The sequence below is a fragment of the Carettochelys insculpta genome, chromosome 6 (genome assembly GCF_033958435.1).
Source record: "Carettochelys insculpta isolate YL-2023 chromosome 6, ASM3395843v1, whole genome shotgun sequence".
Taxonomy (NCBI): Eukaryota; Metazoa; Chordata; order Testudines; family Carettochelyidae; genus Carettochelys; species Carettochelys insculpta.
This window is the reverse complement of record NC_134142.1, coordinates 107,161,815-107,181,719: the sequence shown is the minus strand read 5'-3', so window position 1 is coordinate 107,181,719 and position 19,905 is coordinate 107,161,815.

Here is a 19,905-nt window from a genome sequence, read left to right as displayed (position 1 = left end):
GGGAAGACTTCTAGGTTGACTTATTTTTTTTGTAAGGGTAGACTCCGACCCTAGCTGCCATTGGAAAGCTCTGTCACTGTGAATGAAATTACACTCGCCCAGACGCCTGAAATCCGAGTAACTGAGCTGGGAAGGGAAGGTTGTTTTTGGTAATAGCAATCTGAAGTCTGGGATCCCAAAAACAAGCAGTCCTCTAGCACCTTAAAGGCTAACAAATTTATCAGGTAATGAGCTTTCAGGGGTAACTCAGAAAGCTCATTACCTAATAAATAAATTTGTTAATCCTTAAACTGCTGCAGGACTGCTTGATTTTTGTGATTCTACAGACCAACTGGGTTACCCCTCTGAGACTCCTATCCCTGAGGAATTAGCATTCTGGAGAAGAGATCCTTTTCTCATACCTTCAGGTACCATCCCCCTTTCACTAAGCTGTGTGATGCCAGGATATGCACAGGCCTTGTCTAGACCATGAAAAATATTTTTAAAGACATGAGGCTTAGCATGTATTAAGTGCTGTAGTGCTAGCAGCAGTCTGTAGGCAGACTTTAATGCCTTTAAAAGTGAGTTTATTGGTTATGCTCAGTGATTGTGCCCACAACCAGATGTTTTCAATGCTCTCTCCGTCTAAATTGGGTATTTAAAATGTGCATGCTGTTGGTAGCTGACATTTCCGAACCACATCTTCCCACTTTTGATACAGATGCCATTGCATCTAATCTAACCTGAATCCCTCCCCACTCTTCATAATTTCACATCACCTGGTTTGCCTCTTATTTTGATTTCTTCCTATCTGATGCAGCATCTGCAATCTGTTTAAAGAGTAGCTCTCAACTGTACGTAGTTTGTTCTATGCAAAACTCGTATTCGCCTAAATGCTGTACTATCATTAGCAGAACCTCCCATCATGGCTTTTATGCTCAGATATGCTGTTTCTTCAGAAACAAGGTGTTCGTTAAGGTCACCATGCAGCTGCTGATACAGACCACTTCTGTTCTAAAGAACTGATTACAAGTGCAGCCAAAAGTGGTATGGCTGGGAATGGTAACAGGACCTCAGATTAAAATCACAGGGGAGGAAGATCATCACAAATATTTGAAAATGTCTGAATGCATGTTTGGGGGAAAGCATTTTGCCTGCACAATTGTGAAATCCAGAGACAACAGAAACTAAATACTGTCCATTCTCTTTAGATGCTAAAACCTGCAGGCTGTAACACTAGACATGCTTCCGTTGCTGCTGCATCAGGGCTGGCAGGTGCTTGTGAGATGTGGCGGGGAGTGGGTGGATGGAGTAGAGAAGGAATTGCAATAACTGTGGTAGATGTGGCAGGGGAAGTGCTGGTGGATATGGAGGAGGGAGTGAATCTGCTCTGTAACAAATGGAGAAGAAACAAAGTGATTTACTACAATGCTGTCATTTTATGTTATTTCAGGTTCACAGAACAGCTCGAGCAAAAGACTTGGAAGAAAGGATCAGGAAGTTTAGTTATGCATCTTTGTGTGCCTTTGAGTCGCTCATTGCTGACTTTGCATTTTTGCAAATATCAAAATGGAGTTGGATGCAAGACCAGGGACTATAAAATTATACAGGTAGCTATACTTTATGCTTTGGGATACAAAATGACCATCGGGGGGAGAGTTGGTCAGGAAATAATATTTTTCCGCCCTATACATGGTTGAATTTTTTGGTGGTAAGAGTAGAGACCTGTCCATGGTAAGCTAAAAGGAGCTTAGATGATGTTTTAAAACTCTAAAGCAGATAGGACAAGCTGTTCTTTTTGGGTTTAGTTTTTTTCTTTTTGTTTTGTTTCGTATTTTGTTTTTTAAACAGAGGTGAATCCTAGCACTTAAAAGAGAAAAGGTTGGTATCTGTACACTTTTAATCCTGTAAATCAACCAGAATAAAAAACATAGTTTCTAATATAGCATGGTGTCTCTGTTGCAGTAATATCTGCTCTCTGCACCTGCCTAGAAGTGTGTTTGTCATAAAGACCAAAATCATCTCTTTTGCTTATACCTCCTTTTAGGGTTCATATCAACAAGCCAACACGGACTTTTAAAAAAACCCAAACCTTGCCTTGTGTGCATTAGAGTTTATTTAAAGTAGTTTAGCTAACATGTTTTAAAAATGTTTTTTTATCCTAGTCTAGTTCAGTTTTGGGCACCATGACACCTTGAAACCTGTCTGGTTTATATTATGTTTGCATTTAATTCATCTGAGTTACTTGGTGGAAAATAGGGTTTCAAATGCCAGCATTTTTCTTGTGGGTGTATTTGTGGTCCTGAGAATACCACCAGAGCAGAGAGATCTTCAGTCACAATTGACATGGATTTTCTGCCTTAGGGAGATTCTAACAATGAAGATCACGATGCGTATGTCAGTTAGAGAGCGCTGTGAGATATATGGCTGAAAAGCTGTAAGTGAGGTAGGTATTGACATTTAAATATGATGCTGTATAGTTAAAGAAAATTATCTTACGTTTAATATGCCATGGAGTAATTAGAGTTGAGCGAAAGCTCTAGATTTGTCTCTCTTTACTAGGAGAATTACATTATCCATGCAGGCATTAGCCCGTATATAAGTACGGTCTCCCAGACCCCTCACCTAAACCCTTACAGACTCCACACTCCAAATAGCACTCCTGCACCTCATCCTGCCCAGGTCCACCCACCCACATCCCACTCCTGCAACCTTCTTCCTGCTCAGACCCCCACTTCCCAGCCTGCTCCTGCACCTCCCTCCCACCCAAAGCCCAAAACCTTGTCCCTCATACAGCCAGGGACTACATCAGTGAGGTGGTGGTTTTGTGTCTGTGTTTTGGGGGGGGGGGGTGTTTTTTCTGGTGGAGGGTTTGGTTGGTTGGTTAGTTTTTCCTTCTCATGTTTGTAACCCCCAACTGATAAGTCTACAGGTCAGTGTCCACTGACCTGAAAAAAGTTCCCCACCCCTGCCTTACACCTTATTCCTTGCAAACTGAGATAGTGTGTAGGGGGAGGGTATAGACTCCAGAATTTGTTTCAGACATCAGGTAAATAGAGCCCAGGGCTGTGGTCATCAAAATATAATGTTTAGTCTGTTAACATATTCAGGCAGGTGTGGGCAAAGTGTGTTTATTGTTTTCAACTGTTTATTTAATTCCAGGCCTGGGTCCATCTATTTGGTTGACTTTGGTCCACCAGTTCTTGTATCGTTTCTAATTAGTTGTGCATGATTATGATGAAGGAAGTATATCAAAGGCACAAATCAATTTTCCTTTAAAACCTTTATGGCTAAGTGTTGTAGGGTACTTGATCCTGTGAGATGAAAAGTATTTGCAGTTGAGAACTCTCCATACCTCTGAGGCAGGGCTGAAGATGGGGTGGGCCCTTGGTTCTTTATCTTTGTTCCTGTTGCTTATCTGTACTGCAGTAAAAGTTTTCCCTCAAAGCAGTCTGATATTTGCCTGTTTACATTTATCCATAATAGTCAATCTATACAATATTCATCCACTCCTGCAGGATTTGAGTGTGAGAGGGAGATATTTTAAAGGGAGAATAGTGAATCATCTGCAGTGTTTCACACTCAGGCAAAGGGATTTTAAAGGTCATTTTCAGTGTATAATGGCTGTGAGAGATCTTAAGCATATAAGCAAAATCAGAAATAATCTGGGAAGGTCAGAAAAGGTACACCTTTTGCAACAGCATAATTCAATATTTCACACTTTATTTAGAAGGCAAATAACTAAATTGTGGAAGAAAACATGAGAGGCTACCAAAAAAATTCAGTACAGGGAATCCTGGTGCCAGTAAATCTACAGTAAACTCTTTCATATCTGGCATTCTATCATCCAGAACTCTCTAATAACCGGGATTTTAATCATAAGTAAATTTTAGTTACGTTTTCCAGAAGTACAGTCTAGTGAAAGTAAATACAAATACATACTGCAAATACAGTGTAAGTTTACAGTGTACAATACTGCTGTTGGTAAATAAAGTACTCTGCCTACATTTTTGTTTCTTAATACCTAATCCTGTTTTTCTTTAGTGTTCTGCATTCCTGGGTATACCTCTCTATTATCCACACTATTTGAATATCTGGCTTCCTCCCAGTCATAGGACTGCCATATGAAAGAGTTTACTGTATATACTGGATTCTATACTCCAATTTACTTGCCCTTATAAAATACTGTCTGCTTGCGCAACCTCTCCTTTGTGAAACAGAGAACCCAGGACTACCTTTATGAAAATATTTCAGACAAGGTTGGTTGTCCAGGAATTTAAATTCTGATTTACCAACAGAATGGACAATAGCACAAGAAATGTTTATGGAAGAGCCAGAAGTTCATGTTGATCTGTTTTCAGGTTATTCAAACTTTTGACTGATGTCAGAGCTAGGGATGAATTTTAGCTTGTCATGCTGAACATTCTCTGACAGTGTCGGTGCAGCAGAGAGAGAGGTTTATCAAGAGCATTTAGAAAGCTTCCTATTCGGTTCTGCGGGAGAATGCTTATTTTTAAACAATAGAAATGAAGAGTACCAGAGCAGATGTGAAAGCAAAGAATTAAGTGATTCTGTGCTCATGAAACCCTGCTTTACTTCTCTTGGTTAATGAGATTAGGTGCACCCTATTTCACAAAGGCAGCGTAATGCAACATTGATAGAAAGCAAATATTCTATGCTGTCAAGACACAGGGAGTTGAATGTGTTTAAAGTGGGAACCAGTTTATAGAAGAGAAGATTGTCAAAAGGTGAAATAATCACTTTGCACAGCCTTCAGATATTACAGTGTGTGATGGGGTTCTGGGGTCCCCCAAGCTCTGCACCCCATCCGCAGGCAGGAGAGTCTCTCACTCAGCAGGAAAACAGCAGGTTTATTAGCCGACAGGACACAGCATCGTACAGAGGAGTCAGTACAGCCGGCAGAGACAGCCAGTCCAATCCATGTTGGGGGGAGGACGCCCCGAGGGGCCCCCAGAGCCGGGGCCTTGCCCCCTCCTTTGTCTCTCTCTCCCTCAGCCCAGACTAACTGCTTCCCAACTCCCAGTTCCAATTCAAACCCCTCAGGCTCCACCTCCTCCTTTGTCTGCAGTACAAAGGTGTTACCTGGTCGTCAGGGTTACCCTCAGCAGGAGCCCCACACCCTCTGTGAGCGACACACACAGGTATCCCCCACTCCATCACATCTCTCCCCCCTTCCAGACCGAACTGAGCGGGGTCACTCAACTGGTGACCTGGGGAAGTTCAGGGCTCTCCCCTTGTGACAGGGCATTGGCTGTACCCTCTGTTCTCCCCTTGATGTGCACCACCTCCACGTCATAGTCCTGCTGGGGGAGGCTCCAAGTCAGGAGCTTGGTCTTGGCTCTTTTCATGTGATGCAGCCGGGAAAGTCCCTTTAGTTCCCTTGGGTTGGTCGGTCTCCCTGCTTCAGCCAATGTCTGGAATTCAGTTACAGTCCAGTAAAAGAAGGTACAAATGCTTCCACCCTTGGCATTTAGCCAGACCACCAAAATGGTTGTGTGCCTCAGTTTCCCCTTCCATGCTACACAATAGGTTTGGAATGTTCCTCCTCATGTGAGAGGTTGCAAGACTAGTTACAGGGAACAATGGTGACATTTCAGAGTTACAGACTCCTTCAACATACAACTCATGCTTCTACATCAATGTCATCATGTCAAATGGCTCTTTCTAAACATTCAGTACATGGTACAATTCTACAGCTTTTGGTAGCAGCACCCCTTGGTTACAGCAGTCAGCATGAGTAACAGAACAAACCCATTGCAACTGTACATTTATGTTGCTCTTTGGTAGACCACAACTTTTGTGTAACCTCCTTGAGAATCTGGTATTTTGGGGGTAAATGGCTGAGGCCTTTCTTAGCACCATCAAGTTCTAATCTTCTCCCTTGCCCCCTGGGGTGGAAATCTGATCTCTCTGGGTGTGCCCTCCCTTCTAACAAGAGCTGGGCCATTGATGATCTCAGGGAGACGGCCCCCTCCCTACCAGTCTGGAAATTTGCAAACCAAACTGCTTTCTGAGAGTTGTTTTGTGAGTCCCAGACGCAGAATCCACATGAAGGAATCCCTGTTTATCCCTTACTGGCCCACCAGGCCCAAAGCTCCTTTGTCCTTCCACCTCCAACTACTGCCTCCCCATGGAATCAGAAGTGGAGTCCAGTATAAGAATATAAGTGTTTCCACCATCTGGAGATGGGGAATTGCTGGCGCTCTCCTGCATCCTACAGAGACTGACTGTGCAGCTGTTTTATTTGGTTCTCACAGGGCTGCTCACATTCCCTGATAGTTTTCACTTTACTTGCACCAACTTCCAATTCCTGAGAAACTTTTACCCTGCCTGCTTTGGACCCTTCCAGAGCACAGCCAGTGGTTTCATACTGAGGCAGGTCCTGGCCATCAGGAGCTGAAACAAACTTCTCCCCAGACAAAGGGCTGCTCTGGCTCTTACAGACAAGCACCTTTCCTGTTCACTCTCCTCCACCTCACTCCCATTTTCTGCAGTCCCCACAGATGGGTCAGGAAAAGTTTCAGGGAAATTCTCTTCCTTAAGAGCTTCCCCAAACAATAACTCACCCCTGTCTGGCTCCACAGGGGCACTGCTCCCTTGAGCCACAACCAGCTCCTGGGTTTCACCTACGCCCAGGATCACTTCTGGCCCATCAGGCAGATTCCCACGTAATCCCCCTCCAGGCAGACAGCCAGTACCACCGGACAGAAGGTCAGGATCCCTTTCCTCCCTTCTGCTACCAGCTCCTTTATCTTCATCAGTCAGCGTAACTCCATTGCCTGTCTGTTCTTGTGTCCTGGCGAGAGGATGACTCCGGTAGGACAGAGTCCTCTCACCCCCTCCCAATAACACCTCAGCATCAGGCAAAGAACAAGTACCAGAATCGTCTGGTCTCTGGGATTCCCTGATGATCCTAACTGGATTAGACCAAGTTAAAGCATCATCCCCCCTGAGAGACACAGAGGTAGGCCCACTTCCCATCTGGGCTTCAGCTGCCCTCATATCCAGCTCTGGGACCTTGGCTCCATCTCGAGCCCCCACAGGCTCAGGCAAAGGATTCACTTCCCCAGAAGCAGAAGCACTTTTCTTGCACCAAGGACCAGTGTCCTTAGCAGGGATACCACTGCCCATCCCAGAGCCATTCCCTCTGCTCCAGCCCCCATGGCTGGATTCAGAGACACACCTGGAATGCTCTTTTCTGGTGGATCCTTCTCCAGCCACCCTAGGCTGGTGAATCTTCCTCAGACAATGGGCTAGTTTCCTCATTGGCACCTTTTCCAAACGCAGGCTCTGCTCTCTCCCCAGGCTGCTGCTGCTGTTCAACACAGACAGACAATGGGAGACACTCTCTCCTTTGTCCCAGCCCCCCGGCTGGTCTCCACACACACACAGAAGGTGGAGCAGCTTCTCTCAGAGACAACTTGCCATTCCCAGTGGACAAGCTGCTTTCCTGCACAGACACACAGGCACCTTCCTCGGCCCAGGCCTGGAAAACTGTCCGCAGGTCTGTCTTGGCCACTAGTAGATGATGGGTTGGAATCGCTCCTTCCCTCCTTGAGCTGCGGCAGGCCACTCGGTTCAGAGCTCCAGGCAGTCCAGGGTCTCCTGCCCCGATTCGGGCTCACCTCTGCAGGATTTTCCTCAGCCCTCAGCTCTGCCACTGCACATCCACGCTGCCTCGTCCAGCTGCTTTAATCTCGAATCGGTTTCCAGGTGCTGCCACTTCACAGCGAAGTTGCTCAGCGTGGTTGCAGGCTCTCAGGCTGATGCCCTCTGCACCCCACGATTCCTGGAAGAATCCCTTCAGTGTGCCAGGCTTCTTGCGGGTCACAAGCTGCCCGGGGTTAGGCCGTAGGCCCCTCTGCCCTCTGGGACCGACTCCAACAGACTCCCAGCGGAACCCCTTCTTCAGTGTGACACCCGCTCTCAGGGACCATGAGCACCCTGTCTTGGGAAGGACTCATTCAGCGTCAGCCTCCTCAGGGGTCACTTGTTCTGGGGGTTGGGCTCTCGGCCCCTCCACCTTCTGGGACCGACTCCAACAGATTCCCAGGAGTAACCCCTCCTCGGGTGTGACACCCCCTCTCGAGGACCACAACCGCAGTTGCTGGGGTTCGGCCGCAGGCCCCTCCGCCTTGGGGAACTGCACCTCACTGCCCTTCAGCACACCTGGGTCTCACAGGCCCCACTTCTTTCAGGGCCCCGGTCACTCACTGCTGGATGCTCCATCCTCGGGGTGCAGAACATCCCACTTCTGACACCAGTGTGATGGGGTTCTGGGGTCCCCCAAGCTCTGCACCCCGTCCGCAGGCAGGAGAGTCTCTCACTCAGCAGGAAAACATCAGGTTTATTAGCCGACAGGACACAGCATCGTACAGAGGAGTCAGTACAGCCGGCAGAGACAGCCAGTCCAATCCATGTTGGGGGGAGGACGCCCCGAGGGGCCCCCAGAGCCGGGGCCTTGCCCCCTCCTTTGTCTCTCTCTCCCTCAGCCCAGACTAACTGCTTCCCAACTCCCAGTTCCAATTCAAACCCCTCAGGCTCCACCTCCTCCTTTGTCTGCAGTACAAAGGTGTTACCTGGTCGTCAGGGTTACCCTCAGCAGGAGCCCCACACCCTCTGTGAGCCACACACACAGGTATCCCCCACTCCATCACACAGTGATATGCACCAAAACCCCCAAATAATTTCTGCTCTTCTCCTAAAGTTACTGCTGGGTAGATATCTAATGCATGGGTTTTGTTTCCTGAATCATGTGACTAACTATTCCTGAAGAAAGCTTGAAGTGAGATGGGTTTTGCTTCTTTAATTGTCACTAACTGAGTATGACTCATGGGCTGTATTGGTGATCATTTGTATGTACTTTTTAACTAACAGGGAAGATGTATTTTGAGGGGTAAATTTTTGAGGAGTAAAATTTTGAGGAGTAAAGGGACTTAGAAGTAGCGTGGGCACTTTGAAGTGCCAGCAGCTACATGCGTGCCGGCACTTTGAAGTTTGAAGCTTCGAAGTTGCCATGAAGGAGAAATAGCCTAATGAAGTGCTGTGTATTCACCACAGCATTTCATTAGTAATCTCTCGTCACTCTGATTAACATGCCCACTTTAAAGTTGGGGGCAAGTGTAGACCCAGCTCAGGTGTTTTACTTGCTTTTGTGATTCATAGTATCATAGAATTGGAAGGAACCTCATGAGGTCATCAAGTCACATCCCCTGTACTCATGGCAGGATCAAGCACCATCTGACCACCTTTGACATGTGTTTGTCTAACCAGCTGTTAGAAATTTCCAATGATGGAAATCCCACAACCTCTCCAGGCAACTTCTTCCATTGATTGACCAACCTGGCAGGAAGATTTTCCTAGAGTCCAACTTAAACCTCCCTTGCTGCAATTTAAACCTATTGCTTCTTGTCCTATCCTCAGAGATTAAGGAGAATTTTTCACCTTCCTCCTTTATAACAGCCTTTAAAATACTTGAAAGCTGTCATATTGTCTTCTCTGTCTTCTCTTTCAATCTTCCCTCATAGCTCATGTTTTCTAGACCTTTAATAATTTTTGTGCCTCCTCTCTGGACTGTCTCTAGTTTGTCCATATCTTTCCTGAAATGTGGCGCCCAGAACTGAACACAGTACTTGAGTTGAGACCTAATCAGCATGGAGTTGACTGGAACAATTACGTCTCGTGTTTTGCTGACAACATTCCTGCTAATAAAGGAGTGGTAATAAAGCTGTTTCAAGCTTGCTCTTTATCCAACCCCACAAAATCACTCTTTTTCAAAATCTTTACTTTGGGTCTTGATACTGAGAGTTGTAGATCAGCCATTTCCATTAACTTCATGATTGCTCAACCCTGGGCTGTTACGGAGGTATTAACTCATCTTTGTAAATGTGGCATAGCAAGACGGTGTGAGATTTCAGCAATGATAGAAAAAAATTAGAGAAGAACAAATTGTCCCGAAATTAAAAAATAGACAGCATTTTATATCCAAGCAGCAAAGGCAATCATTTTTAGATTAACTTACTGGGTGTTTCTATGTAAGTACTCCAGGAAACACAAAGATATCAAATAGTTTGGCTTCATTTAGTATTTGCTTATCTTGTATTTCCAGCCACCTGTAATCATACCTTGTTACTCACCACCAGGAAATGGTTTTGGTCCAAAGTTCAAAACCATTTACGCATCCACAGTTCGATCCAGTGGACTTTATAACAAGTCATTAATGACCTTTCTCCTCAAGCTGCAATTTAAACTATTTCAAGGATTGGTGGCATTGTCAGGTAGTTTGGGCAGTACATTTAGGTTTTCTGTAAAATAAACATTTTTAAGACATTTCTCCAAAACAAAGTAAATCAAAGTCTAAAAACAACACTACCCACTCACAAAATATATTTACTTACAGACATTTCTATTGCCTGTACATCACCGCCATAGCCGCACACTAACAACCTGTGTGTTGATGTTTGGATTTAGTTTGAAGTTCACAGTTCAATATGATGGCCAGGATTTTCAAGAGTAATTAGTGTGGGAAGATGGCAAATTCTGGGCAACCAATATCTTAATGGAACTTGATTTTCAGAATGTGCTGAGTACCTGTCCTTTCGGACTCAGATGACAGTACTTCTAGTCAGGCGCGCACAAGATAAGGCACTGAACCCCTGAGTCACTTTTGAAAATCTTGGCCTGAATTACTCTCTTTGTTTTTCTGAACTATTATAATATCATCAGGACAACTGGAATAGAGAAGAATGCAAAGTGCATACGTGGTCACTTTGGGATCTGAATTTTCCTTTTTTTTTCAAGTTGGACAGAGAGCAGCAGCCATGGACCTGAGATTTGTGCAAAACTCACTGGGCCAAATTTATCCGTGGTATGTCGTCATTGACTTAAGGAGTAAGACCAGTTAATTTGTCCCATTGACCTTAATGGGAATTCTTCATGAGTTAATTCTGCAGGATCAGATCTATAATATGGTTCCATAGGATTTCTTTTTAAACTGGGCTAGATGTGAAATGTAACAGGTGTGTATACTTCTTTTGTACAACCCATGAACTCATCAGAAGTATACATTAGCAACAACCAAACCTGTTTGCAAGACAGCTGGATTAAAGCCATAGAAATATGAAAGTCTAATTTCTAGAGGCAGCTGATGGAGTTGAAAACCATAGCAATTTACAAGAATTTTAATGCCTTCCAGCAGTGGTGCCCAAGCTTTTCTTGTTGCACCCTCCTCTCCCCATAATAGCATATGTCTATACCTCCCTCCATTACTGCACAGTTGGTTTGGCAGAGGAGCTTGAACTGAAGGAACTGAGGGCAGAATGGTGAGCAAAGTTGGAGCTAGAGGCAGAGCTGGCCTGGGGACGGACGTGGATGTGAAGTGGAGCTGCGGCTGGGGAGTGCTCCTTCCTGTGGGGGCTGGCCCAGGCTCTGCTGCACAGCCCCCTACACCCCACAGTTTGAGGACCCCTGACTAGGATCTTAAAGGGGCCTGACTTCTTAGAGGGTGAGCGCTCAACCCTATGAAAATCAGGCCCCTTTTAAAGAGTTGTCCAAGTGAGGTACCCAAAATCACTAGTCACTTTTGAAAGTTTTGGCCTCTGGGTATATGGCATGTTTTACTGAAAATCAATATTCAGTGACAGGTCTGGATTCAGTGGGACTTCAGAGTTTGTGGCTGGGTATGCACACTCATTTTAGGTAGAATCAGACACTGTTTCTTAACAACAACACAAAGATGTACAAAGAGGAAAGTCAAGATGTTATTTCCACTGTTAATTGACTTTTTGTGGGATATCAAGAATGATTGCATTGGAAGTTTTACTCACTTATACCCAGGCTAAATATATCTTCATTAGTTCTGCAGGAATTCCATTATCTGAATGAAGAGGTACATTTGCAGAACGCTCTCATCCTATGGTACTATTTCATTTAATGCCACTGGTGACTTAGTCCCTGTGATACGGTTTGTAAAATAACAGGCCGTGTCATGTTGCTGATGAAGTAGCATTTCCTTTGGGGACATGACTTTGACAGCCTGAGCTGGTTTGAGATGGTGCACAAAGTGGATGACTCAAGATTATTCCAGCCATGAGTGAGTAGACCCCCAAAAGCCACAATCTTATGGCTAAAAAGGAATAAAATGTAATTTACCGGATGGGAAATATATTTAACCTATGAAAATAGTAAACTTACACACCAGAAAAGGCTGTTCCATAATTGCTCTACCCATGTGATTGCTCTGGAACAAACTTCTGTGCATGTGTTGCTCCTTTTATTTACATTAGTAGTTTTGATGCTGCATCACTGGAGGCCTCAGTCAATTGTCTACAATCTTGACTCTGTGTTTGTGCACCCTTGTTTGTTTGTGTGCACACAAAGACTCCCAAATGGGTGAAAGGATGGTGGATTGAAACAGGGTAATTAAGCAGGAAGCTTCCCAACTAGGTCACAATCCTGCAGTTATTGAAATCAATGGGTCAGCCAAGGTGCTCAGTGCAAACAGGTTTCTTGCTGTGCCTAGAGCACAGAAATAGAGAGGCACAAATAAATGTGCAAAGTTACAAGAGTGTGGGTCTCATTGTGAGGCTGTTTTTGAAGAGCTGGGCATTTGGTGCTGTTCTGTCATCACATCCCTCTGGGTGTAGTGTAAAGCAGATGCCTTTTGAGCGGTATTTACTGAAGTGGGCTCTCCACTGGAGTAAGGAGCTGTTGTTACGCTAATGAGCTGGAATAGCTTCATGTGAAAACATGGTCACATTTGTCCAGTCCATTCACCTGAAAGAATAGTTAATTTGTGGCTGCTCAGCAACCACCTAGAACTGCTGGAGTAGCAAGTCCAAGCAGTAGCTTAATGCATTACAGCCATGGAAGAATGCAAAGCAGTAATGAGCCCAGCCAGCACCATTTGTGGGAATTTAGATCCAAATTTTTGTGTCAGGCCCATTCTTAAAACCTATTCAGTACCAATGATTTGTCCACTGTGTTTAGCAATAGCACCTGGCATTCCTCAGTTATACAGGACTGTGAGTGTGCTCAGGGATATTCACATTTTGGTTACATACCACAGTGATAAGTGCCTTGGGTACCTAATACAGTGTTAGACTCTTAGAAATGCACTGATGCCTGATGCGCAGCTATTTGTTACTTCAAATGGGATGAATGTTCAATGGTAGAACAGAACCCTTTGATGAAGGCTGGTAAGAGTAGCACAGCCATCGTCTGAAGCTGCAGCACTGTCTCTGAAATGTGGTGCTTGTGTGTCTGTCTGTCACTCTCATGCTGCTAGTTATTTGACAGGGTATTTCTTCCCTGAACCAAATGATGCAATTGGAAGGCAGTACTCCTTGGGAGGGAGTGAAATGGTTTGATGTGGTAGGAGACAGCTTTCTGAGTCAAGTGCTGAGTCAGAGCTGGGCGGGCTGCGGGAGGATGACTCTTGCAGCAACAGAGGATAAAGGATGGCCCTTTAATTTTGTGTGTCTAGAGGGCAGTAGTTGAACTGCTGAGTATCTATCAGACAAGAATCGATACCGTGGGGTTTAAAGAGTCCATCCGGGACATAACCAAATCTGTGTGGTAGATTCTGCGTGTTTCTGTTCGGTTTTTGTGGCATGCACTTGTCCCCAAGACTCTACCAGCTTCCTCAGTGCATGAAATTACCCTTAAAGTAGCCATGTGGATAATGTTACCAACTAGGAAATTAGTTGTTGTATACTAAAGCGCACAGGCCTACTGCAGTGAGCAGTATGCCCATCAGATAGTAATGTGGGTAAAAAGTCTCTCTGTGAGTAATGGATGTACTAAGCATGCCCAAATGTTGCGTCATTGAGATGACCCTTTCTTGTTGTACATCTGCTATCTCCCGTTGACCTCCAGCAGAATGATGGGGTCAGTCCAGAGGTGCTTCCAGCCCCCTGGAGTTCCACCTGCGACCTGTGCACCACCTGTCTGCCTCCCACCCCCGCACTGGGGCACTGGAGCCCCACACTTCCTGCTCCTCCCTTTCCCTGACAGCACTTACAGAGCACCATAAACTGGTTGATTTGTGCTCTGTCCCCACTCCTCCCCCTCCCTCCCAGAGCCTGAAAGCTGCGAATCAGCTGTTCACTACTGCTCAAGCTGGCGGGGGTGGGGAGAGCAGGGAGGGAGCACGAATCAGCCATTCGTGGCTCTCCGAAAGCCTGGGAGGGCAGGGGAGGAATGTGAGGTGTGGGGCTCCGGTGCCCCCGTGCATGAGTGGTATGCGGGGGAAGAGGGCAGAAAGGGGTTGTGTGGGCCACAGGTGGAACCCCAGGGGCCGGGGCCACAGCTTGTCCATCACTGGATTTAAATCACAAAGCCCACTGAGATAAAGGAGGGCCACTCACTCCTGTGGCCCACTCACTAGGCTTGGCCTCCCATTGCTGTCCCAGGCTCCTGACATTGGGTGCATTCTGAGCTGTCTGTAGATAGCAAAAGGCTGCTTGGTGCAAAGAGAGCACCAGACTTCCAAAACCACAGCAAACATGTACCGTCCCTGGAGGTCCTCCTAAGGTGGCAGAGAAAAGTCCCACTGTCATTGCTAATTGCTCTGGGGCAGCCCCAGCTGGTGCAGTTTTAAAAGCTGAAATAGGAACGTGAAGGGGGAGGGGAGAGGCTGTGTGTGTGATGGCCTCTTTTCCACAGATTCTGGCACTGTTCCCAAGGCACTACGTATGTGGTGATGCAGACAGTGGAACGTGTGCAAAGTCAGCATCACTCAGCTCTTCCTGCTCACGTGGCTGCCTCTCCTGTGAATAAGCCTTTTCAGAACTATAGACCAGTGCTTCAGAAGCCTTCACCATCCCTGGCTTGGGTATAAAAAGCAGCCACAGCTCCCTCTGTGCATAAAGCTGCACTACATGGACATGCACCGGAGTCAGTCAGGTGCCTCTGGATCTGCACTGGGGAAACTGGGTGCCTTGTCTTGCCCCAGGGTGATACATGGTTGTGTAAACAGACCATGCCTTAGTGATTATTTTAATTCAGAAGCAGTATGACTTGGTAAATATTTGCATAGAGATAATCTGTAGCTGCACTAGGCACGTTGAATTTGTCTCCAAATACAACAGAACAGTTACTGGTATAAATGAAGTGAGTGATTAAGTTTTCTTCTACACTTTTGGATGGATCAGATCTCCTAGATCTGCATTCAGCTTTCCTCTGCCCTTCGCCTCCCTCCGACACACAGCAGGAGTCCAGTTTGGCTCCCCTAAGAAGAGGGGAATCAAGGCTGGGGGGAGCTTTGGGACTGACATATTGTGCCACTCTCCCTGGCCCTGAGCAGTACAGGTAATACCCAGAATAATTAATGGTGGCTTAGGCCATTTCTGCACTTAAAATCTTATAGTGGCACAGCTGTAGCAATGTAGCGGTGCTGCTGTCAGAGTACTTGTGTAGCCATGTTATAGAACAGCTCACCACATGGCAAAGGCAGTGGTGGTGGGAAAACCAACCCTGGCAACATAGTGTAGTCCTTAGCAGTGGTTAGGTCAGTGTAATTGAAGTTGCTCAGGAAGTGGTGTGGCTGATTCAGATCTCTGAGTGACATCTGTTAGTGTAGAGCAGTGATGGGCAGATCAGTGTGGAAGGATCAAACTAAAGAACGTAGAAAAATTCACGTATCTGGGGAGCAACATAAGACCTAGACTGTAAGAAGGAAATAGCAACTAGAATAGTGAAAGCAAGACCAGGTTTGAAGGCGAGGGATAAGATCTGGAAAAGCAAAGCGATTAGCTTCAGAACAAAGCTGAGCATCTTGAAAATGTGTGTATTCAGCAGCATGTTGTACGGATGTGAGACGTCGGTGATAACAAAAGATTCAAAGAGAAGGATATTGGCATTTGAGAGGAGTTGTTATAGAAAAATCCCGAGAATAGGATGGATGCAGAAGGTCACCAGTGAGGAATTATATAGGAAGCTACAGCCGAAAGCAGAAAAATCTTTAAGGATTCAGTTTTCTGGGCCTATTGAATTTATAAGGCTAACAGCAACAGTTCTGAGTAAAGCAACATAATTGGATCAAGCCTTAATTCCCCCTTTACAGAATACACTTCTATCAACACAACACTGCCAATTGCCTTGTTTGCACAAAGTCATGCTAGATTTTTAAAACCAGAACACTTCGGGAGCCCTGCTTCCAGATGTAGGAAGGGGCCTGTTCTTTGGTGTCACCAATGCAGTTTTTGTGTCTGGCTGCTGAAGTGTGGTAGGAAAAGGCCACTTCTTTTCTAGGGTGCTTTTTTTGTCTGATGAGTAGTTCGTAAGGCCTGGTCTATACTACCATGAGCCACCGACCTAAGTTACACTACTTCAGCTCTGAGAATAACCTATCTGGTATCTATACAATATCAACACTGCTGCTCTCCTGTCCACTTCTTGTTTTGGTGAAGTATCAAGTTGTGGGAGAGCTCTTGGAGATAGATTTGTCATATCTATACTAGATGCGATAAATTGACCTCTGCTGGATCGATCGTTGCCTACCAATCCAGTCTGTAGTGAAGACAAGCCCTAAGGGTGGCTCATGTGGAGCTGCCTTCTTCAGCATGCTATGTGCACCCTGCATGTATGAGGAAGTGTAAGTGCTCTGTCATACTAAGATAAGCTTGTTTCCACGTTTCTCTGATAGAGTATGATTTTGCAGACACTTGGCTGGGTTAGAGCCACACCCATAAGATAAAGGAAAAGCTTAGGCAATTTCACACCAGGAACTAGCTATTGCTGGGCCACTGCAACAGAGCTTTCCACTCTAATTACTAGCCGGCTACTTTTTGTACAGAGTGCAGTATCCTAACCCACCCGACAGAGTCAGAGAATGCAAAACTACAAACTATATATCATAGGCAACAAATTTTTAACAAGTATCAGAGGGGTAGCTGGGTTAGTTTGTATCCGCAAAAAAATGAGGCTTATGGTGCCTTATAAGCTAACAGATTTATTGCAGCGTAAGCTTTCATGAGCAAAGACCCACTTTGTCAGTTTTCAACACTACAGTATGAACGAGAGCAGTGGTTATCAGCTAGGGGTAAGCATACCTCTGGCTGTGCCCAGAGATCTGCCAGGGGGTATATCAAGACAACTGCCTAGTTTTAGAACAGGCTGCATAAAAAGCACTAGCGAAGTCAGTACAAACTAACCTTTCATTCAGTGACTTGTTTATTCTGATCTATGTATTATACGCTGAAATATAAGTACAATAGTTATGTTCCAGTGGATTTATGTTATAATTATAAGGTAAAAATGAAAACATAAGCAATTTCTCACTAATTGCGTGCTGTGACACTTTTGTATTTTTATATCCAACCTTATGAGCCAGTAGTGTTTAAATGCAGTGAAACTTGAGGGTACACAAGTAAGTCTGGAAAGGTTGAGAGCCACTGAACTAGAGACGGCAATGGGGATCAGGGCCCATTGCACTAGGTGCTGTACACTGGCCTCAAAAGAGAGAGCTCCTGCCCTGAAGAGTGTCATGGTCTCTGTCCAGTTCACAGAATAAAATACCATATCTGGGCCTGATCTGCATATTGGGAATTTGACCTGAATACAGAATGAGAGAAAGAGCTCAGACTTGGCTCCTGTGGTGATAGCTTCAGGAGAGAGGGTCTAGGGTTTTATTGTCTCATGGAGCTTGAACAATGTTTTCTCCCTAAAGCTGGTCCCCTCTAAACAAAGGTTGGGACAGTATGGGGAATATGTTGGTCCAGATTTACACTTTCCGTGCCCGTATACACATCATCTTCAGAGCTGTCCTTCATGTTGCACACAGTTTTAGAGAAGTAAGATGCCCTTGAGCCCCGTACTGGTAACCGGCTGGAATCCGGACAGCTAATGCTGAGGGAGTGGGAGAGAAGGGACTGGCTGTCCTGAATGTGAGGGGAGACACTGGCAGAGGTGAAGTCAAATCCGTGCTTTAGAAAAAAAGCAGTCAAGTAGCACTTTAAAGACTAGCAAAATAGTTTATTGGATGAGCTTTCGTGGGACAGATCCACTTCTTCAGACCATAGCCAGACCAGACCAGACTCAATATTTAAGGCACAGAGAACCAAAAACAGTAAGCAAGGAGGACAAATCAGAAAAAGATAATCAAGGTGAGCAAATCAGAGAGTGGAGGGGTCGGGGGGAAGGTCATGAATTAGATTAAGCCAAGTATGCAGACGAGCCCCTATAGTGACTCAGAAAGTTCCTGTCCTGGTTTAAACCATGTGTTAATGTGCCAAATTTGAATATAAAAGCCAGCTCGGCTGTTTCCCTTTGAAGAACGGTGCGAAAATTCTTTTTCAGTAACACACATACCTTTAGGTCATTACTAGAATGCCCCATTCCATTAAAATGTTGACTAACTGGTTTGTGGATCTGGAATGTTTTGATGTCTGTTTTGTGCCCATTAACCCTTTGTCTAAGGGAGTTAGAAGTCTGTCCAATATACAAAGCATCTGGGCATTGTTGGCACATGATGGCATATATGATGTTAGTAGAAGAGCATGAGAAAGTGCCCGTGATTCTGTGAGTAACCTGGTTAGGTCCAGTGATGGTATTTCCAGAGAAGATATGTGGACAAAGCTGGCAGCGGGCTTTGTTGCAGGGAAAGGTTCCAGGACTGGTATTCCTGGGGTATAGACTGTGGCTGTTAGTGAGGATCCTCATAAGGTTGGGAGATTGTCTGTAGGAAAGAACAGGCATGTCACCCAGGGCCTTCTAGAGTGTGGCATCCTGATTAAGGATCGGTTGTAGGTCTTTAATAATTCATTGCAGTGGTCTGAGTTGGGGGCTGTAGGTGATGACCAGTGGTGTTCTGTTCTTGGCTTTTTTGGGCTGATCTTGGAGTAGCCATGCTTTAGGTTTTGTGATGGAGTGGTGGGTGCATGTGAGAGAGTCAGGCTGGATGTGTGCGTGTGTCACAGGCAGAGCAGCTCATAGTGGCTAAGGATGACCCCCTGGGGCCGTAACCTAAGCTGGCAGATAACACCTCTGACCTGAACAAAGAGCAGGGAGGAGCTGAGCTGGGTTTGAATGGGAGGCAGCAGTTAGAAGCTGGGGGCAGAGAGAGTAGGAAGGCAGCCAGATGGGCTGGGGGGAAGCTACACCCCAGCTGGGGCACCCCTTGGGCTCCTCTCCCCAAGATGGGTAGGAATGACTGTCTCTGCCTACTGTACTGACACCTCTGTACTGAGCTATGCCTCTGTCAACTAATAGACTTCCTGTTCTACCTGCTGAGTGAGAGTCACTCCTGCCTGCGGACAGGGTGCAGTGCTTGGGGGACCCCTGGACCCCATCACACAGGTGTGCAATGTTGAAGTGATAGGCAGCTCTAGGAGAACTCAGGGTCAAGGATGGTGCTGTGATGACAGAGATGGGAGAGGCCAGTGGCTGGGATAAGAAAACTTGAAGATATGCTTGAAGCTACTCCCCTTGCTCAAGTGCTTAACTTAATGCATAATAAACAGTCTCAGAGGGGTAGCCGTGTTGGTTGGTAGCTTCACAAAAAAGCAGCAGTCCTGTAGCACCTTAAGGACTAACAAATTTATTTATTAGGTAGTAAGCTTTTGTGGGTAAAACCAACTTCTTCAGGTTTTCAGGTATGGAGTAGATAAGTAGAACCCAGAGTTTATAGAGCGGGTGTGGGAGGAGGGATGTCACTGGCTATGTGAACCCATTCAGTTAGATCTCGAAGGGGAGAGAGATGCAATGAAGTGGGGTTTGTGAGGATTTTATTCCCTAGTTAGGTAGCATGTGTTTCCTAGTGTCCTGTAGTACACTAAATGTTATGGGCATTTCGGTGTGATGACTTCTCACACATATGCAATGGCCCTCTATGCCCTTTTTAACCTAAGCAACAAGATAACACCTTTCTTCGCTGGCGAACAGGACAGAGGAGGGAGGAGGGAAGAG